This window comes from Prionailurus viverrinus, chromosome A1, assembly GCF_022837055.1.
Source record: "Prionailurus viverrinus isolate Anna chromosome A1, UM_Priviv_1.0, whole genome shotgun sequence".
NCBI classification, from domain to species: domain Eukaryota; kingdom Metazoa; phylum Chordata; class Mammalia; order Carnivora; family Felidae; genus Prionailurus; species Prionailurus viverrinus.
The window spans coordinates 104627618-104641847 of record NC_062561.1 but is presented as its reverse complement, the minus strand read 5'-3'; the positions used below and the strand labels follow the sequence as shown (position 1 = coordinate 104641847).

Here is a 14230-nt window from a genome sequence, read left to right as displayed (position 1 = left end):
CCCCTTCCCACCCTATCAAAATAAATAAATAAGTACGTAAATAAATAAGTAAATAAATATTTTTAAATATTAAAAAATTAAAAAAAACCCCACATCATCCATTTCTTTCACATAGTTTTGAGAGCTTCTAGGTGCCAGGCATCCTTCTAAACATTCCCTTATTATAACAAATAAAGTATGTGTTGGTGATCTTCTAAGTCGTTGACAATAAGAGGAATGTAAAACCTTAGTGTTGGAAGCCCAAACTGACTTTAAAACAATTACAAGTGGCAACAACAGTTCATGACATGGCTGGGGGGGGGGGGGGGGGGGAGCGATCTTTCGGCCCTGCCTGCGGCTGCAAGACCTTTCTGTTTCTTTAAATTTAAATTTTAGATTTCAGAATAATGGCAGAGACTACGAAACCATAGTGTTTTCGTTTATGTTTGTATATGTGTGTATATAGGGTGTGTGTCAAAGAAAACACCTACCCTTTCGGATAACTGCACACAGTTGGGGGATCAAGGCCTTTCCAAAGATTTCTTTTTGCCTTTTCATTTACTAGCTGTGTGATTAGGCTGAGAGAACGAAAGCATCTTTTTGTAGCCTGCTTGCTCCAAAATTGTCCTAACACTTGGAAAATAAAATAAAAATGTTTTTGTAAAATCTACGAGAGTGGGCCTGGCAGATCGTGCCCCGTCTCTCATGCGCTCTCTCTTTCTCACCTATTTTGCTGCAAAGGGGGGTTGCTCTTCACCATTGACTCCTGTGGAAGCCTGGCTGGGTGTGGTGGGGAAGGCTTTGTGTGACCAGAAGGTTTGCAAGCTCTCTTAGGGATCCCTTCCTGGCTTTTCCTGTACTCACAGTGTGTGTAAAAGTTACCACTCTCTATGCCCAAAACTTTTTGTCTTATCCAACATCAACTCTGTATCCATTCAACAATAAGCCTTCCTCCCTTCCTCTGGGTCTCTGGTAACCTTTATTCTACTTTGTGTGTCTTTGAATTTGTCTGTTCTGGATACTTCATGTAAGTGCAGTCGTGATATTTTTCTTGCTATGTTTGGCTTGTCTCACTGCGTATAATGTTTTCAAGTTCCACCTAAGTTATAGCGTATCTCATCACTTCATTCTTTTTTTTATGGCTGAATAATAATCCATCGTGTGTATACCCCACATTTGTTTATCTGTTGACCTGTTCATGGACACTTGACCTGTTTCTACCTTTTGGCTCTTGTGAATAATAGTGCTGTGAATGACATACAAATACCTGTTCACGTTCTTGCTTTCATTTCTTTTGGGTATATATCTAGGAGTGGAATTGCTGGTCAGATGGTAGTTACATGTTTAACCTTTTGAGATACCTTGGCTAGGCCTCTTTTGATGCATGAATAAAAACCAGTGTTGAAAGCTTCCTCAGCATAGGCTTACAGCTCAATCAATGCGCACTTGGGTGCCCTCAAACTTGTTCTGTAATGTGTAGGATGAGGACTGAGAATAGTGTGATCTTAAGGGAGAAAGGAAGGGAGGGGGGTGGGTTTAGGGGCAGGTGGCGGAAATAGCAGCTAGTCCTTCCCCAGAACGGGGAAGAATTACAAAGGAGCAAGTAAATGTTATTATTTTACTTAGTGATGTTTGTCTGGGTTTAAAAGACTTTGTCAGACAGCTTCATAATTTGTTTATTCATGGGGCTATCATACAGGAAAGTGGAATGCGGTATTTAAAAGGCAGCAGCAGTAGATGATAGGGGAAATTTCACTGCAGTGTGACAAAATAGAAACTTAAGATTATGTCTGAAATATATTTTAGGGGGCTCTTTGATTTTGCTCCAATAACAGACCCTTTACTTTTCTTCCTCCTAGCCTCTGGGCACCTAATTTCTTGTTTCTAACATCAAAGAAGAGTTCTAGCTCTTACTTTTTCCAGTTACTTAATCAGATCCAGTAGTAAATGCCTAATCCATCACCTTTCAGGTTGCAGAAGACTCCTACTTAACGGCTTGGAATATCGACCAAAGTCAGTGTCTTTTTTACATTGATCAGATACACTGTACGTACATAGTCTCAGGGGCAGAGTTCAAATATGAGTTTAGAGATTTGAGTGGAGATAATAGTGTAAGGTGTGGTCAAGTAATTGCCTAATTGATAACAAATGGCAGGCAATGTATTTATTAGTCAATAGAGGTACGCTAAAGGATCATCACATGCCTATAATTTCATAACTATTGTCTGACGACATGTTTAAGAAGCTGTTGATGCTCTTACCAAGATACAAGCTGTCATAACTATGCATAATATTCAATGTATCAGTGTCATAAGTCAAAGAAATTCATGAACACTCATCAGACCATTCCCATTTTCAATTTAAGCTCAGTGTTCAAAGGAGAAAATGGAAAACACTGCACGAGTTCAGAAGAGAGCCCCATGGGGACCCTGAAGGGTTTTATTTTAAGACTTCGAAAAAAAAGTTTTAAGAATGAAAGTTGAGAAGCATTTACTTATAGGAAGGGAAATTTCCTGATGAGCACAGCCATTAAACATTGGAATGGAAATCTATAGTAAGGCATGGAATCTCCTACTATGCACATCTTTGAGAATAATATTTTAAAAAAGTCAAATAGAATGGTTCTAAACCAGTATTTCCCAAGCCAGGTTATACTGCAAATGGGAAAACTTGAAATATTCTCTTCTTCTCTCTAGGGATGAGGCACGAACCAAGTTTAGCATCCATGTTGAGAGAAGTGGACAAGATGGTAAGGGCTTCCTGGTGTAGGGGCCAGCAGTAGCTGGGAAACACTAGTCTAAGTCATGTTCTGGGAGAAAGCAGCAGCAGTAAACAAAACTCTGCCGGTCCAATGTTCTTTTTAAAAATTAAAATACACAGGGGAACCTGGGTAGCTCAGTCAGTTGAGTGTCCAACTCTAGATTTCAGCTCAGGTCATGATCCCAGGGTTGTGAGATTGAGCCCCACATCGGTCTCTGTGCTGAGTGTGGAGCCTGCTTAGGATTCTTCCTCTGCCCTTTTCCCTGGCTTAGGCATGCATACTCTCTGTGTCAAATGAAAATAAAAATAAAATACACAATGCCACATAATTAATACATTGAAATCGACCCCAGAGGTTTAAAGTAGATGTCTGTTTTCTGTATGGTTAATGTTACAGGTCACATGTGAAGTAAGGAAGCCCCTGAGACCATCCGGTATGTGGTTTTCACACCAGGTTCTGCGAGAGTCGGGGCTCTTTGAACTAGAGAGTTGAGGATCCGGCCTTTCAACTGAGGTCTTCTGACAACAGCCTCCCTTTTAGCACCACTCAGATACACAGCCTCTCCTGCTTCTGCTAGACCTCTTCCTCTTAAATCTCTTTCATGTATTTGTTTTTTTTTTTTTAAGTTTTTTTTTAATGTTTATTTTTGAGAGAGAGAGAGAGAGACAGAGACAGAGCACAAGCAGGGAAGGGGAGAGAGAGAGGGAGACACAGAATCTGAAGCAGGCTCCAGGCTCTGAGCTGTCAGCACAGAGCCCCACGCGGGGCTCGAACTCACGAACTGTGAGATCATGACCTGAGCTGAAGTTGGATGCCTAACCAGCTTAGCCACCCAGGGGCCCCTTTTTCATGTATTTGTGTTCTGTATTAGTTTCTATTTGAAGAAGGGGAAAAATGTTGCTTGTGCCACACTGAACAAAAATTTCAAATGAAATCTACAGTCCTTTTTCAGAGAAGAGCCTGAGCTTCAGAGGGTTGAGGGACTTGGCCAAGATGACAGTGATCCCTTGAGGATGAAGATTCAGCTTTCCTGAGTTTCACTGGGTAGTTGTAGGGGTGTAGGAGAGTGAGCAGAATGTCAGAGAAACGTACCTTACCAGAGAGTGTGTGGAAGGGAGATCCCAAGGACCCTACACGTGTATAATGTTTGTGAGCAAAGAACTGTTGGAGTCTAGAGCTATCTTTGGTGGCTGCATTTTGTCGTTAAATATTGCTGCATAACTACTTCAAAGTTTGTGGCTTAAAACGATAATTTAATATTTCCTCTCATGGTACGGTGGGTTGACAGGGCTCAGCTGCACAGTTCTCATAGGGGTCTCTCAGGCAGTCACTGTCGTTGGAGTCATTTGAAGACTCAATGGAGCTAGACATGCACCTCCTATGTCTGGTCCTTCAGCTGGGATAGCTGGAACAGGTGGAGAGTAGTGGAGCATTTTGTCTCCCTGCATGGCCTGCCCCATGGCCAGGTGGGTTTCCTTACAACATGGCCATCTCTGTATACTTCGACTTTTTACCTGATGGCTGACTTCCTCCAGAGCACGTGTTCTGTAATGCTAAAGGGGAATCCACAAGGCTTTTTATGAGATAGCCTTGGATATCAGGCAGCTTCAGCTCTGCTTTCTACTGGTCAAAGGTGAGCCCCAGAGCCAGCCCACAATCAAGGTGTAAATACCTGGAGTGTAGTTTACCAGGGACCATGCCTGGGGAGTGGCTTCCACAGTGCAGATAATAGATGAGGCTCTCTGACTGGATACTTTTTCAATGTGAATGTGAATAAATGGGCATTTGTTTTTTCTTTTTAAATGCTTTACGTTTTATTTTGTATGTGATAGAGAAAGAGAGAGAGCGTGAGCAAGGGAGGGCCAGAGACACGAGACAGAATCTGAAGCAGGCTCCAGGCTCTGAGCTGTCAGCACAGAGCCCAGTGGGGGGCTCGAACCCATGAACCGTGAGATCATGACCTGAGTGAAGTCAGACGCTTAACCAACTGAGCCTGAACTCAGGCGCCCCTTTTCTTTCTCTTTCTTTCTTTCTTTTCTTTCTTTCTTTCTTTCTTTCTTTCTTTCTTTCTTTTTCTTTCTTTCTTTCTTTCTTTCTTTCTTTCTTTCTTTCTCTCTCCTTCTTTCTTTCTCCTTCTTTCTTTCTCTTCCTTTCTTTTCTTTCTCTTTCTTTTCTTTCTTTCTTTCTTTCTTTCTTTCTTTCTTTCTTTCTTTCTCAATGTTATTTATTTTGAGAGAGCACAAGAAGGGGAGAGGGGCAGAGGATGAGAGAGAGAATCCCAAGCTGGCTCCATGCTGCCATCGCAGAGCCCAGCACTGGACTCCATTGAATGAACTGTGAGATAATGTCTTGAGCAGAAACCAAGAATCTGATGCTTAACTGACTGAGCCACCCAGGCTTCCCATAAATGAGCATTTCTAACAGCACTTTTGTACATGCATGAGGTGTACAAGTGAACAAAACAGGAAATACTCATGGTGTGTTGGGTCTTGCATTCTAGTGGGACAATTGAAAATGAGAACAATAAGCACATCAAGAACACAATTTCAACAGATGAGAGATACAAACAACAAAAACAGAAAACAATGGAGAACGAGGGAGGGCTATTTTACACAGGAAGATCAGGGAAGCCTCTTTAAGGCGTGACGTGTCAGACTTGAAAGAGGGGAAGGAAGAAGCCATGTGAAGTCTGAGTGCAAATCTGGGCAGCCATTGGGGAGAACATGGCTAAAGGTGTCGAGGCGAGTCTGACCTTGGCCATAGTCTAGGGACAGCAAAAAAGGCCACTGTTCTCTACTGTGCCTGGTGTATAAGGAGGGAAGAGAAGGTTGGTGGGAGATGGTCTCATAGAAATATTATCTTCTCTGTCCATTTGTTTCTTATCTGTCCCCTCCCGTAAGATTGGAATCTTCCCCCTCAAAAGGGGCTTGTGTTTGCCATTCTATCCACAGTACCTGGTTAATGTTAGGAGCTTAATAAATAAATATGTGTTGAATGAATGAAGGAATCATTGGGTGGTTGTTTCTAACCAGTGGTTCTCAGCCATAATCATTTGGAACTCCAGATGACCTGAGATGTTCTAATGTTGAGTAGTAGCATTGGACCTTTTTTTAAAGTGTATTTATTTATTTTGACAGAGAACGTGAATGGGGTAGGAGCAGAGGGAGAGTGGGAGAGAGAGAATCCCAAGCAGGCTCCACGCTGTCAGCGCAGAGCCTGACGCAGGGCTCAAACTCACGAAATCATGAAATCATGACGTGAGCCAAAACCAGGAGTTGGATGCTCGACCAACTGAGCTACCCAGGCACCCCTGACCTTCTTTTCAAGAATTTTCCATTTTTTTTTAAGGTTTATTTATTTTTGGGACAGAGAGAGACAGAGCATGAACGGGGGAGGGTCAGAGAGAGAGAGGGAGACACAGAATCCAAAACAGGCTCCAGGCTCTGAGCTGTCAGCACAGAGCCCGACGTGGGGCTTGAACTCACGGACCGTGAGATCATGACCTGAGCCAAAGTCAGACGCTTAACCAACTGAGCCACCCAGGCGCCCCAAGAATTTTTAATTTTTAAAAGGGATCTCTACATTCAACATGCGTCTCAAACTCACAGTCCTGGGATGAAGAGTCACATACTCCACTTACTGAGACAAGCAGGTGCCCCACATTTGTCGTGTGTGTGCGTGTGTGTGTGTGTGTGTAATTTGCAGGGGAAAAAGAGAGTTCATGAAAAAGAAATTTAAATCAAATCCTCTCACCCCGCACCTCCAACTTAAAAAAGAAAACCTTTGGTTTATGCTAGGACGGCACGTATTTCAAATGGGCAGAGAGGTCCCATGACTCCCAGATGGTCTGGCTCCGAAGTAAGTCCAAGAATCACTGTTTATAATCCACAGGCAACGATTGTAAGTTAGGGAATCTCTCAGCTTTTCTTAGGGAAACATTCATACAGCAACTTCCTTTCCTTGTTCTGGGAACTGATAATCATGCCCTCCTTATAAGCACTGGCTGTGCTCTTTCCTTGTGCCTGGGTTTCACATGTGCTGTTTTGCTCCCTGTGAAATGTTCTGAGGAATCAGTCTGCATAGTGCAATTAGGACATTGTTTTGAAGCAGTTAATACTGAATTATTCAAAGGAGTTACTGTTGTTAAATTTTTTTCTTTATATCACCAGTTGCACACTTTTTATTTCTTTGGATTTTCATTCCTTTTTACCTGCTTTCATGTTACTCCTTTTCAACAATTCCTGTTAGCATTTTGTTATCCTTTCTTCCAATTGGTTTTCTGATGGTATTCCTTTCTAAGAATTACTTAACAAAAACGATAGCACAGGAGGAACAGGGGAGGAGCGAATGGAGAAAACCCTTCAGACCAACAAGAAAGTTTTTTTGTTTCCCTCAAGTAGCCACGGATTTATTTTGTTTTTACTTTTTGTTTCAGTTTTATATCTTATTTTATTTTTTAATGTTTTATTTATTTATTTATCTTCAGAGAGAGGCAGAGAGTGTGAATGGGGGAGGGACAGAGAGGGAGACACAGAATCCAAAGCAGGTTCCAGGCTCTGAGCTGTCAGCACAGAGCCCGATGGGGCTCGAAAGCACAAGCTGTGACCCAAGCTAAAGTCCGACAGTCAACCGACTGAGACACCCAGGTGCCTCAGTTTCAGTTTTATAAATAGACCCATCATTTGAGGCAAATTTTGCAGTCTGGCCTTCCTTCTTTCCTTCCTTCCTTTATTCTAACCAGTATTTTCTTTCTTTTTTTTCTTTCTTTTTTTTTTTTTTTTTGGTGCCTTTCATGTGCCAAGCTATATTCTGCGTGATAGAGATTTAAAAATAAATAAGCACCTATGTGCTCTGAGTGAGTTCACAGTCCACTGGAAAAGAGTTCAGTAAATGGTTATTTACAATATATACATACACAGAACCTCAGTCAAAACCTATCACGTTTATATATCAGGACCAGACCCTTGGATGTCAGATGGTGGGAAGGAGCAGGTGATGGCCATGGGATGCTTCACATTCTTCTGTTTCGGGTCACACACAAGTCACTCCCACTCTCCACGTGGCCCCACCCCCCCTCCACATGCGCACAACTTGTTGGAAAGACTCTAGGCTGGAAGTCAGGAGAACTGGGGTCTGGTCCAGGCACTGTGCTTTGTGCTGGAATGTGCATCTATTAATGGAATACAGCATTGAAGTAACAGAATGCTGGCCTCAAGGAAGGGGCTCTAGACTTCGTGGTTACAGCTGTATCCCTTTCCGTCTTACAGAAACTAAAAGAATGAAGGGGGGAAAACTTTTTTTTTTTAATTTTAATTTTTTTTAACGTTTATTTATTTTTGAGACAGAGAGAGACAGAGCATGAACGGGGGAGGGTCAGAGAGAGAGGGAGACACAGAATCTGAAACAGGCTCCTGAGGCGAGAGTAATTATTACAGTCTATTCTCTTGGGAAAGTAAGTGCATTCGCCTTCTTCCTTTGGGGCCCTGTGCTTCTTTGTATTGGCTTCTACCTCTAAAAGCATACCAGATCACAACAGAATGTTTCCTTGTGTGTTATGATCACAGGATGACTAGAATCAGAATTTAATTTCTACTTTTAGTAGTAGTCAAAAACAAAATTAGGGGCATCTGGGTGGTTCACTTGGGTAAGCATCCGACTCTGGATTTTGGCTAGGGTCATAATCACACAGTTGGTGAGTTCAAGGTGACAGCATCTAGCCTTCTGGGGATTTTCTCTCTCCTGCTCTCTCTGCCCCTCCTCTGCTCACATTCTGTCTCTCTCTCTCTCAGAATAAAATAAATAAACTTTAAAAAAAGAAATAAAATTAAAAGTTCATCTTTCCTTTTTATTAAAAAACATATAATAATCGCTTTAGTAAAACACACATTAGGGGGAGATTCAGACACTGGAAATGCTTAGTCCTATAGAATCCCGAAGAATCTCAAAGTCTCCAGATTTTGAGAAAATGTATAAATTAGTAGTAGACACTACAAAGAAACAGGAGGTGAGAGCTGGTGGGAATGGTCTTGATTCCTGGCTTCTCAGCTGAACTGCTCATGCAGTCCTAGGGTATTCTGCCCCTCTGTCTCTGTCCTTTGGTAAATAACTCCCCTTATTGGAGTTACTTGAGGGAATTGTCCTGTGGCAAAAGAGTCTCAGCCAGGGGAGGGGTGGGGACGAAGTGAGGTAAAATACGGAATGATTGAGATTCAAACTGATCTAAGAGTCCTAATATGCATTTTACTACCTTTGACTAGTGAGTTACCTCCTCTAAGCCTCAGTTTCCTCATCTGTGGGGAAAAAAATGGGAATAGCAGTAGTATCTATGTTACAGGATCATTGGGGAATTTAAAAAGCTAATGTATATAAAGGAATTAGTACAGTAAACTGTTGATTGTCCTTATCAGGTTGCTATTGATGAGAATAACGTTTTAACAAATTGAATGTCCTGCCCTCCTTTAGATCATCAGCCCCTTAAATCATTGTGTCACCTGCTAGAAGGCATTACTAACTATAGAAGATGTATCATCTATTCCTCTCTGAGTCCTCAATCCTCTTCTACCTGATTTCCTTATATCACAAGCTAAGACTCTATCCTTAGATCAGTGACATCGATATTATTAGCCTGCTAGGCCTCATCTGAATTTCTGACATGTCCTGGGTTTTTTACTCTCTCAAATGTCTTTGCCACTCTAAAAGTTTTAGTTTAATGATAAAGAAGTCATTGGAATTAGGAGGTAATCAATATGAAGTCTGACAGAGGATGATTATAGAGTCTGGTTGCCTTGAGAGTCCTGATTCAGTCCCACTACTATGGCGTATTTATAAGAGAGTCCCCTTTTATTCTCAGAAGGTATCCATGTTTGGAAAAGTTATTAACAGACAATCTATAGTTTGACTAAACTAAAATATGGCATTAGCTCAGGTGTTGAGATTAGGCACGAACCAAACTTGTACATCTTATAGCCTTGCTGTCCAGTAGACCCCTTGTGTCACTCATAGTATTCCCAACTTTTACTAAAAGACCTGAAAGTTATCAGAACAAATGTGTTGCAAAAAAGAAATGTATGCAAGAATGTCAAACTATGACAGTTGGGAAACAACTCAAAGTTCGTGCTCCATTGGTGTCAAATCAGAGGCATCTCTATGCACAGTTGACTGCTTCATGATCCAAGCAAGAGTTGGGGTCTGACTCATTGTTATTACCTATCTTGACTTTGCTAACCCCAAGGCAGAATTTTTGCTGAGCCCTCATTGAGTCACTTATGAGTCTTTTATATTGACACTAGGTTTGCTGACAGTCTGGTTTAATTCTCCCAGTTCGTTAAGCATTTTGCTCTAGAAGAAAGAAATGGGTCATGGGACTCTTGTAGGGTAAGAACGTTCTAGGCTCTGGGTTTCAGTTTATCACCCAGTGGGCTAATTCCTTAGCACCTTGGATATCTGTCGGTTACTAAACTGCCCATGGGTAGTGTTTGTAATGAAAAACTAGCACACCCTAGGAAACACAACAAAATTACGTTTAGGACTCCTTTACTTTTTCACTGATCATTGCCTATTTTTGTATTTAAAAGTGTGGAGAGAGGTTACCTTCTGGGTGTGGACTGAAAAGGGGATAGGAAACTTTCAGGGATTCTCGTAATGTTCTCTATATTGATCTGGGTGATGATTGCATAGGTGTATGCATATATGAAAATTAACTGAATGTACAGTTAAGATTGGTCACTTTAATATATGTTAAGTTAAACCTTAATTAAAAAGAAGTAAGAAGGAAAGAAAAGCCTCAAATCTCCTGAGCTAGTGCTGGTTAAAAAAAAACATGTATTCTGAGTTAGTCAAGAAGAAACCAAACATCTACTTACATAATCTTGTTTTCTCCTGGATTTCAATATATTTTTCATTTCCCTTCTACAGATATGCTTCATGATCTCTATCTTTACTTAATCTTTGATAATAAAACTTCAAACTATGCCAGTCTGAAACTTTGAAAACTTTCAAACAAACTAGTCCACTCCAGTATGTAACATTACAAAGACTTTGATTCTTTTAACTGTGCACTTTTCCGTAACTTACGGAATATTGAAAGCTTCCTAGGCCATATAAATCATGGCTTATAAATAGTATCTGCATTCACCTCTTGATTTCCGGTTTATCATGTGACTGTTCATTAAGGTGGTTGAGTTGTATAATGAAAGAGATCAAGGGGCGCCTGGGTGGCTCACTCAATTAAGAGTCTGACTTTGGCTCAGGTCACGATCTCGTGGTCTGTGAGTTCGAGCCCTGCGTCGGGCTCAGAGCCTGGAGCCTGCTTCGGATTCTGTGTCTCCCTCTGTCTTTGTTCCTCCCCCACTTGTGCTCTGTCTGTCTGTCTCTCTCTCAAAGATAAATAAAGATTAAAAAAAAAAAAGATCAAGAGAAGGAAAAAGTTGTTTTTTTTTTTTTTTTTTAATTTTGGAGAGAGACAGCACATGAGCGGGAAGAGCAGCACAGGGGGAGAGAGAGAGAGAATCCTAAGCAGACTCCATGCTCAGTGTAGAGCCCAATGTGGGGCTCGATCCCATGATGCTGGGATCATGACCTGATCCAAAATCAAGAGTCAGATGCTCAACCGACCCAGCCCCCAGGTGCCCCAAAATCTCTGAGATATTTTAGAAAATATCCTTTTATTTTTCGATCTTCCTCCAAATTCTCCTAATGTGTGGCCAGTCACTCATCTAAAGTTTAGCTCGGTTCAAGAACTGAAATTTTTTGCAGTTAAAGAAAAAAGAAGGGGGAGTAGAGACTGAAATTAATCCAGTCCCTCCTATGTGCCAGGCACTGTGCATAGGTTATTTAACCTGTACAACAACCTTATAAAGATGATCTCATTGTATCAATGAAGAAACTAAGGTTCCGAAAAGGTAGACAACTCTCCGAGTGTCACATAGCTATTATTCAATTGTTTTGTCCCAAAGCTGCTTCTTTTTGTACTGTCTTTGGTGATGTCACAAGAGGGGAATTCTGAAATGATTTAAAAGATTATGTCAAAAGAGGGGATGGCTCAGGTCATGATCTCATGGTTCATGGGTTTGAGCCCCGCCATGGGCTTTGTACTGACAATGGGGAGCCTGCTTGGGATTCCGTCTGTCCTTCTTTCTGCCCCTACCTTGCTCGCACATGCTCTGTCTCTCTCTCAAAAATAAATAAACATTAAAAAAACAAAAAATAAAAATAAAAGATCCAAAGGGACTTGAGAGATAATCTCATCAGTCTTGCTTAGAGATAAGGAAACTAGATCTAGGGAACCCAGTTGTTTGGTTGGAGGTTATATTGTGTCCATTTGGGCAACATACCTCTCAATTTCTACTTCCTCCTGGAAGTTCCCTTTTCTCCTTTCCCTACCTCCCCACCTCATCCTGCCTCCATAACTTACTGTAGTCAGAATTAGAACCCTTTGCATCTTATGTTGTGTGGTGAGCAGAGAGGTAAGTGGCATCTGGAGCCTGGGTTTACATCCCTGGTTACCACTTAGGAGCTGTGTGACCTTACGTAAGTTACTCAGATTCTCTGAGCTTAAGTTTTCTCACTGTAAAATAGCATAATAATGGCACCTGTCTCATGGGGTGGTTGTGATATATAATAAAACATGGAAAACCCTTTAGAATGACATGTGGCATGTAATATGTATCTTGTGAGTATTACTAATTAGCTGCTGGGGCGCCTGGGTGACTCAATTGGTTAAGCATCTGACTTTGGCTCAGCTCATGATCTCACAGTTTTTGAGTTTGAGCCCTGCCTCAGGCTCTATGCAGACAGCTCAGAACCTGGAGCCTCCTTCGGATTCTGTGTCTCCCTCTCTTTCTGATCCTCCCCTACTCTCTCTCTCTCTCTCTCTCTGTCTCTCAAAAAATAAATAAATGTTAAAAAAATAATTAGCTGTTGTTACTGTGTGCACAATACTCAATTTTTGGTTATATGTATACCGGCTTATCTCTTCAATGGGATGGAAGTGATGTCTTACACATCTCTGTAATTCTCCCTTTAGTGCCGAGATGAGTGCTTCATAATTCTAGACACTGAACACAGGCCTCCTGGACTGATTTCACTTTCCTGGTTGATGACCTTCAAAATTTCCCCCATGGTCCAAATTTCCCAAGTTAATAACTTCATCAAGTACATACTCCACACCTCCCAGACCTTATTCTTGAGGATCCTGATTACTGATTTCCAGGCGGGCATTTCTGTCCCACGGGATTTCTCATGCCTTTTAGAAATCTGGAAGTACAGGGGTAGTTGCGTTATGCCCGAGACTCAGTTCAGGACTTGGTTATTTCTTTTTTGTTCCTTTAGGGGATTAACATCAAGCATGGACTGACTTTCGGTCCTTGGTATTATGTGGTTGATGCAAACTGGCCTAAGGGAACAAGCATGTAATTCTTCTGTGTGCTTTCAACCTACAGCTTCCCGTTTCTGCTGATGGTGGTATCCTCAACCGCGCTACGAGCTGCCATGGGGAAAAGTAAGCCCTTTTTGTCTTCTTGCTTTCCTTTATATGCACTCTCTACCAAATAACCGCCATTAGAAAAAGGACTTGTGTGAATCCAAGGCTTTGTTTCCTTGGGTTGTGTTGTGGACTTTCTAGGATTTCCTGATTTCAGGGAAGGTAGAAGTTGTTTTTTGGTTTCCACTTAGAAAGTTTAATCTTGGCATTTCAATGGCACTAGACTGTTGTTTTCAAAAGGATGGTATGTAGAATATTGGGACACATTTTCTAAAAATGTGGATGGCAGCTATCAGATCAGACACGAACGCTCCACCTCCTTTTTGGCAAAGTTGAGAACTTTTTTTTTTTTTTTTAATGACAAACTTCCGCACTATTGTCTTGAGATTCAAATAGTGTTCAACATCTAAATTTTGGGAAAATTACGCTTTTATTCTATTGGGAACTCTGTAAGCGATTCTTTTCCAGATAAACTCTTTCTTACTAGCAGAACTTGGAGGATACATATATGTATTTAGAAAGTTTCTTATGCGGCACTTGGGTGGCTGGGTCGGTTAAGCTTCTGACTTTTGCTCAGGTCATGATCTCACGGCTGGTCAGTTTGAGTTTACTTTAATCTGCGTCTTACTTTCTCCCCATTGTCTCTCTGCCTAGTGTCTGAATAGTGTGAGGTCTGGTCCATTGTCTCTTGTTAAACCTTCTATTCTGAGTACCTGTTATAAGTGCCCAATACATATTTCTTGGACAATAAAATGATGACACTTAGAAGAATATTACATATTTATAGCTAGTGTCCGACTTAGAAATGCGTTGTGCTCTACATGGCATTTTGTATGCAGAATACAGTTTCTCATATAAAAAGTAATGTAAAAGGAATGTAGATTCCAAGCTTGGCTTATAAAAGTGATCTGATCCCATAGTGTCAATTCTCTTGTTTTTGCTACTCCAGAAGCAAACTTTTCTGGCTTGGTTAGTGAATCAAATCCTCATTTTAAAGCCTGTTTGTATAG

The 14230-nt window shown here is 41.2% G+C and overlaps 1 protein-coding gene across 1 annotated transcript in view; it reads right to left on the bottom strand.

Annotated features, from left to right (window-relative positions):
• The window catches only part of GRAMD2B (GRAM domain containing 2B), a 120816-nt gene that overhangs the window by 80631 nt on the left and 25955 nt on the right, over positions 1–14230 (bottom strand). The gene's annotated exons all lie outside the window — the stretch shown is intronic.